Genomic DNA, 7851 nt, shown 5'->3' on the forward strand with positions numbered 1-7851 from the left:
GACTACACAGATCAAATGCTCTTGGTCAATGCCAAACGTACACCCCTATTTCCTTACATTTACTCGTGAGAAACCGCATTCCTCTCTGCTTCCTGAATCCTATCCAGGCCTCAAGACTCAGCTCCATGATTAATTTAAAAAGAAGACCAACTGAGTATGCAGTCTGTGTCAAGTACAGTCCTAGCATGGTGTAGCTCCAACACAATGTAAGTCCTGATTTCCAAGAGCTTATAGTCTAGTCAGAGATAAACAAGCCATCATGGAAGAATCCAAACCAGTCATTCATTGACTTATATGGGGCAGGAGATGGGGGCAGAAGCAGAGAGGGATGTCACAGAAAGTGTCAAAGAAAACACAACCCAGATCAAGGTTGTTTGTTTGTTTTTATTATTTATTGTTTATTCTGTCCAAGTTTTTGTTCTGAAAAATAGTAAACCTATGGAAAGGTTGCAAGAATAGAACAATGAATATCTGTTTACCCTTCACCTGTAATTCATCTAATGTGAGCACTTCAGTACATGTGCTTTAGCTATTTCGATACACAAAGATGTATATTTATTCATTTGCATATGTATTTTTACTGAAGCATTGAGAGTTTATTGAAAATGCAGCAACTTGCTAGCCCATCAGCATGTATCTCCTAAGATCAAGCATATTCTTCTACATAACCATAATACCATGACTGTATTCAGGAAATTTAACATTGACCCTATATTATTACCTAATATATCATCCATATTCAAATTTCACTAAGCCTCCCAATAATAGTGTGTATACCTGTGTTTTTTTTTTTTTCCTTTTGACCCAGGATCAAATCAAGGATCACTCATTTAGCTGTCATGCCTCTTTTAATTTGGAAAAGTTCCCAAGCCTTTTGTATTGGTCTTTCCAGACACTGTTATTTTTGAAGAGTTCAAGCCAATTTTGCAAAAACATTTTTCAGTTTAGATTAGTTTGATTGTTTCCTCAGGATTAGATTCAGGTGAAATAAATTTGGCTGGAGTACTATTAGAATGTGTGATTCTCAGTACACAGCATCAGGAAATATATGTTCTCGTTTTTGTCCCATTAATGAGGATGATCATTTTGACCACTTGGTTAGGGTAGAATTAGATCTCTCTCTCCACTGCAAAGGCAGCTTTTCTTTTTTTTTTTTTTGACAGGCAGAGTGGACAGTGAGAGAGAGAGACAGAGAGAAAGGTCTTCCTTTGCCGTTGGTTCACCCTCCAATGGCCACCGCGGTTGGCGCGCTGCGGCCGGCGCACCGCGCTGATCCGATGGCAGGAGCCAGGTGCTTCTCCTGGTCTCCCATGGGGTGCAGGGCCCAAGCACTTGGGCCATCCTCCACTGCACTCCCTGGCCACAGCAGAGAGCTGGCCTGGAAGAGGGGCAACCGGGACAGGATCGGTGCCCCGACCGGGACTAGAACCGGTGTGCCGGCGCTGCAAGGCGGAGGATTAGCCTAGTGAGCCGCGGCGCCGGCCACCTTTTTGTTGTTAATAAGGAATATGTGAAGTGGTCCTTTGAGTTTGTAAGGTTATATTTGGAATAGGACTTTGAGGGATGAATAGTTTTTTTAAGGTTTATTTATTTATTTATTTGAAAGGTAGAGTTACAGAGAGAAGGGAGGGAGAGAGGGAAAAAGATATCTTCCATCTGTTGGTTCACTTCCACAAATGGCTGCAACAGTTGGGGCTGAGCAGGTGGAAGCCAGGAGCCTAGAAATTCAGACAACTTTCCTACATGGGTGGCAGGAACCCAAGCACCTGGGCCATCCCCTGCTGCATTCCCAGGTGCATTAGCAGAGAGCTGGATTGGGAGTGGAGCAGCCGGGGCACGCCGGGACTCCAACTGGTGCCCGTATGGGACGCCAGCATCTCAGTTGCAGTGATTAATGGTTTTCCAGGCAGATAAGGAGGAGGGAACGTTCTAGACAGAAATGGAAGTATATGCAAAGGTACAAAAGTACAAAAAAGTGCTAGAAGGGTGACAAACAGCTCACAATTGCAGGAGTAGTGGCAGGTGGAATGGTTAGAAATGCCAGAGGGCTTGATCCTGTAGGTCATAGTGACATACTGGAGTATTTTATGCAGCAGAAGGGCAACATCAGAATGGATTTTTAGGAAGTTCATTTACAGTTAAATGGACAGATTTGTGAGGTGGACAGAATGGTACTAAGGGAGAAAGCAAGAATCTTACGGCGGTAATCAAGTTAAGTAATGATACACCTGTTACACACACTTGTCTGACAAGGAAGAAGGATCAAACTCCAATATGAGATGACTTCAAAAAGTTTGTGGAAAATGCATTGGGGTAAAACATTTGAAATCTATGCACAGACAGGTCTTCAAAAAGTCCATGAAAAGGCAGACATTCGGCATCACAGTCAAGACATCATTGCAGCCCGCAATGAATCTTGGTTCTGTTTCTGATTCTGGCTTTTTGCTGGCAGGTAGTAGATTATAGTTCAAGTGACTAGGTCTCTGCCATCCACATAGGAGGCCTAAATTGAGCTTCCCGTTCCTGGCTTCTGCCTGGCCCAACCCCTGGCTGTTACAGGCATTTGGGAAATGAAATAATTGATGTGAGGTTGATCTCTCTCTCTCTCTCCCTGTCTCTCTCTCTCCCTCTCCTTCCTCTCACCACTCCCTCTGTCTCTCTGTCTCTCAAATAAATAAAGGATTATTTTTAAGACATTCGTGGGAAATGGCTGTCATGGAAAAACTATGCTTGGATTTCAAATCTTATTTTGTATCAAAATAATGTTATCTTTTAATTCTATTCCCTACAGACTTTTTTTTTTTTTTTTTTTAAAGGTTTATTTGAAGCCGGCCCCGCGGCTCAATAGGCTAATCCTCCACCTGCGGCGCCAGCACACTGGGTTCTAGTCCCGGTCGGGGCACCAGATTCTGTCCCGGTTGCCCCTATTCCAGGCCAGCTCTCTGCTGTGGCCCGGGAGTGCAATGGAGGATGGCCCAAGTGCTTGGGCCCTGCACCCGCATGGGAGACCAGAAGAAGCACCTGGCTCCCAGCTTTGGGTAAGCGCAATGTGCCAGCTGCAGCATGCCGGCCGCGGCGCCCATTGGAGGGTGAACCAACAGCAAAGGAAGCCCTTTCTCTCTGTCTCTCTCTCTCACTGTCCACTCTGCCTGTCAAAATAAATAAATAAATAAAAATAAAAGGTTTATTTGAAAGAGTTATAAAGAGAGAGAGAAAGAGACAAAGAGAGGTCTTCCATCCACTGATTCATTCCCCAGCTGGCCACAGAAGCCAGGGCTGGGCCTGTGTGAAGCCAGGAGGCAGGAGCTTCATCTGGGTCTTCCATGTGGGTGCAGGGGCCCAAGCAGTTGGGCCATCTTCCACTGGTTTTTGCAGGCCATTAGCAGGGAGCTGATTTTGTAGTGGAGTAGCTGGGACTTAAACTGGCGTCCATATGGGACACCAGTGCTGCAGGTGGCTATGCCACAGCACCGGCCCTCTCACCACACTTTTTTTTTTTTTTTTTGACAGGCATAGTGGATAGTGAGAGAGACACAGAGAGAAAGGTCTTCCTTTTTGCCATTGGTTCACCCTCCAATGGCCGCCGCGGCCGGCGCATCTCGCTGATCCGAAGGCAGGAGCCAGGTGCTTCTCCTGGTCTCCCATGCGGGTGCAGGGCCCAAGCACTTGGGCCATCCTCCACTGCACTCCCGGGCCATAGCAGAGAGCTGGCCTGGAAGAGGGGCAACCGGGACAGAATCCGGCACCCCAACCGGGACTAGAACCCAGTGTGCCGGCGCCGCAAGGTAGAGGATTAGCCTGTTAAGCCACAGCGCCGGCCATTTTTTTTTTTTTTTTTAAGATTTATTTATTTATTTGAAAGGCAGAGTTACAGAGAGGAAGAGAGAGAGAGAAAGGTTTTCCATCAGCTGTTTCACTACCCAAATGGCTGCAACGGCCGGAGCTGCACCAATCTGAAGCCAGGAGCCAGGAGCTTCCTCCAGGTCTCCCACGTGGGTACAGGGGCCCGAGGACTTGAGCCATCTTCTACTGCTTTCCCAGGCCACAGCAAAGAGCTGGATTGGAAGTGGTGCAGCCGGGACTCGAACCAGTGCCTATATGGGATGCTGCTCTACCCGCTACACCACAGCGCCAGCTCCTCACCACACTTTTTGAAGTACCCTCACATACCTCATCTCCTCAAGTACATACATGAGCCAGGCCTCATAAGAGGATGGACAACTCAACCTCCGATGGATCAGGTATACAGAGTTCAAGGGCCTTAAGGGAGGAAGGTACAGGCAAGAGGCCGGGAATGCAGATAATATGTGCCAATTAAAGGGTGCTGGGAGTGAGAAAACTTAAAGAAGTATGGGGTAAGGACTCATGTGGCTAGAAAGAGTTGTTCGCTATGCTGTCTGTCCACAAATGGGATGGGAGTTCCCTAGCGCAAGGCCCTCAGGCACAGGGGACAGTTGGCCTCCTTGGTCATGAGCACAGAGTTTTTGTTTGTCAATTCATTTCAGGGATGGGGCAGGTCAGTTGTACCATCACATCAAGCCAGCAGGAAGCCAACTCCTCTAGGTCCTTGGTTGGTGGTTGGTGAGGGGGTGAAAGATGGATATAAACGTGAATGTCTTTAAATAACACCTTCTAGACTTGAATGCAGATAACATGAGAAAATGATTGTGACTTATTTGTTAGGTGAAAAAAAAAACAGTTTATAAAAAACTAGGTATGGGATGGGCATTTGGCTTAGTGGTTAAGATGCTGGTTCCGATGCTTCTGTCTCACATGGGAGTACCTGAGTTCAATTCCTGACTCTAGCTCCTAACTCCAGCCTCCTGCTAATGCACACCATGGGAGGTAACCCGTGATGGCTCCAATATTTGGGTTCCTGCCACCCTTGTGGAAGACCTGGATTGAATTTCTGGCTCCGGGCTTTGCTGGCCCAGCCCTAGCTGTTGCAGCCATTTGGGTAGTGAACTACTGGATGAGAGCTTTCTCTGTCTGTCTGTCTCTCTACCTCTTAAATAATGAGAAATAAAATGGAGTTTTTAAAGGTAGACAAATTTTTGTAAAGGAAAATTACATGAAGGAACTTCAAATGAAATTAAAAGATAAATTTATTTTGGTGCAAAAAATGTTTGAAATCTATGGATAGTTTTCTCATACGATGCACATTCTATGAATTTTTGAAGATTCTTCATATATGTATATATAATGCCTACTTATTAATCTTATTTATGGAAATATTAGGTATCTAAAGCAGTCATAGTTATACTAGGAATTCAATAAATGTTAGATTTTTTTAAAGATTTATTTATTTATTTGAAAAGCAGAGTTACAGAGAGGCAGAGGCAGAGAGAGAGAGAGAGGTCTTCCATCCGCTGGTTCACGCTCTAGTTGGCTGTAACGACCGAAACCAGGCTGATCCAAAGCCAGGAGCCAGGAGCTTCTTCTGGGCCTCCCACGTGGTTGCAGGGGCCTATCATTTCCTGCTTTCCCAGGCCATAGCAGAGAGCTGGATCGAAAGTGGAGCAGCTGGGACTCGAACTGGTGCCCATATGGGATGCTGGCACTGCGGGCGGCAGCTTTACCTGCTGCACCACAGCGCCGGCCCCTAGATTCGTTTTTCATTATAGGTTTTAATTTTATTCTGGATAAATAATTCAAACTAAGATCTTTATTTAAATTAACAAATGACAAGTTGTGTCTATTTGTGGTATATAACATGATGTTTTGGTATATGTATAATACTGTGGAATGATTAAATAAACTAATTTGAATACCAATCACCTCATATACTTGTGAACATTATATAATATTACATATTACTTAATATTATATTAGAGTAGTAAGAGTAAAGGGAATTTTTAAAAAATTTATTTTGAAGTTTGTATTTATTTTTAATTTATTTGAAAGATAGACACAAACATACAGAGAGAGAAAAGAGAGATTTTCCATCTGCTGTTTCACTCCCCAAAGGCCCACAACATCCAGGGCTGGGCCAGGCTGAAGCCAGGAGCCAGAAACAGTCTGGGACTCCTATGTATGTTACTTAAGCCACCAACCACTGGCTTCCAGGGTTTGCAGTAGCAGGAAGCTGGAATTGGGAGCAGAGTCAGGACTAGAACTCAGGCCCTCCCACGTAGGATGCAAACATCTTAACCATTAGGCCACGTGCCTGCCCCTCAAACTTCCTAAAATACTTTGTGTTGTTTTGTAACAAGAAAATTCAAAATGAAAATACATTTAAGCATCGCCAACACATATCTTTTTCTTTTTCTATTTTTTGGCGAATAGATTAACAAGTTGATAATACTCAGTGGTGATAAGAATTTACAGAAATGAGTACTCTTTTCTTTTCTTTTCTTTTCTTTTCTTTTCTTTTTTTTTTTTTGAACAGGCACAGTTGAACAGAGAGAGAGAGAGAGGTCTTCCTTTTTCTGTTGGTTCACCCCCCAAGTGGTCGCTACGGCCGATCCGAAGCCAGGAGCCAGGTGCTTCCTCCTGGTCTCCCATGCAGGTGCAGGGCCCAAGCACTTGGGCCATCCTCCACTGCCTTCCCGGGCCACAGCAGAGAGCTGGACTAGAAGAGGAGCAACCAGGACAGAATCTGGTGCCCCAACCAGGACTAGAACATGGGATGCTGGTGCCGCAGGCAGAAGATTAGCGAAGTGAGCCGCAGCGCTGGCCAGAGAAATGAGTACTCTTGTACATTGCCAGGATTGTGTGTGTGTGTGTGTGTGCCGGGGGTGGGGGGGAGTAGGGGGGTGGAAGAGCTGGGGATATACCAACACTGGCCAAACCTAGTAGTGCTGAGGCTGTAGAGCAATGAAAACTCTCATGGGGGACCGGCGCGGTGGAGCAGTAGGTAAATTCTCTGCCTGCAGCGCTGGTATCCCATATGGGCAACGGTTCGAGTCCTGGCTGTTCCACTTCCAATCCATCTCTCTGCTGTGACCTGGGAAAGCAGTAGAAGATGGCTCAAGTCCTTGGGCCCCTGCACCCGCATGGGAGACCTGGAAGAAGCTTCTGGCTCCTGGCTTTGGTTCGGCGCAGCTCTGGCTGTTGCAGCCATTTGGGCAGTGACCCAGCGGATGAAAGAGCTTTCTCTCTGTATCTCCTCACTGTCTGTAACTCTACTTCTAAATTAATTAAATAAAATCTTAAAAAAAAAAAAAAAAGCTGGTAGGAAACACTTTTGGCAATATCCAGCAAAGCCAAAGGTTCATATCCTCCAGCAATTCCAGCCCAGGTAGACATTCTTGCTTCCAGGGCAATTTACAAGAAGACATGTACAGGGCTGGCGTCGTGGCTCAGCAGGTTAAGCCACTGCTTGTGATGCTTGCATCTCATATCAGAGCTCCAGTTCAAGTCCCAACTGCTCCATTTCCAATCCAGCTTCCTGCTAATGTGCCTGGGAAGGCAGCAGAAGATGGCCCAAGTGCTTGGACCCCTGCCAACTCAGGTGCAGGACCAGAAAGGATTTCTAATCTCTTGATTTTGCCTGGCCCAGTCCCAACCAGTGCAGCCATTTAGGGAGTAAATAAGCAGATGGAAGATCTCTTTCTCTCTGTCTCTGTCTCTCTCTGTCACTCTGCCTTTCAAATAAATAAAATAAATCTGTAGAGAAAAATTTATAAAAGACATTTATGAGAATGTTTATAACAGTGTTGCTTGTATTAGCAAAAAAAAAAAAAAAAAAGGAAAAAAATGGAAATGCCCACCAAGGAGAAAATTAAAATTTGATGGCGTGGTCATATAGTGAATATCATACAAACAGCTATGAAAATACATGAACTACAGCTACATGTGTAAACCTGGATAAACCTCAAAAGTACAGTGGTGTAGAAAGAGAGCAAGTCA

Source organism: Lepus europaeus, chromosome X, assembly GCF_033115175.1.
Source record: "Lepus europaeus isolate LE1 chromosome X, mLepTim1.pri, whole genome shotgun sequence".
NCBI classification, from domain to species: domain Eukaryota; kingdom Metazoa; phylum Chordata; class Mammalia; order Lagomorpha; family Leporidae; genus Lepus; species Lepus europaeus.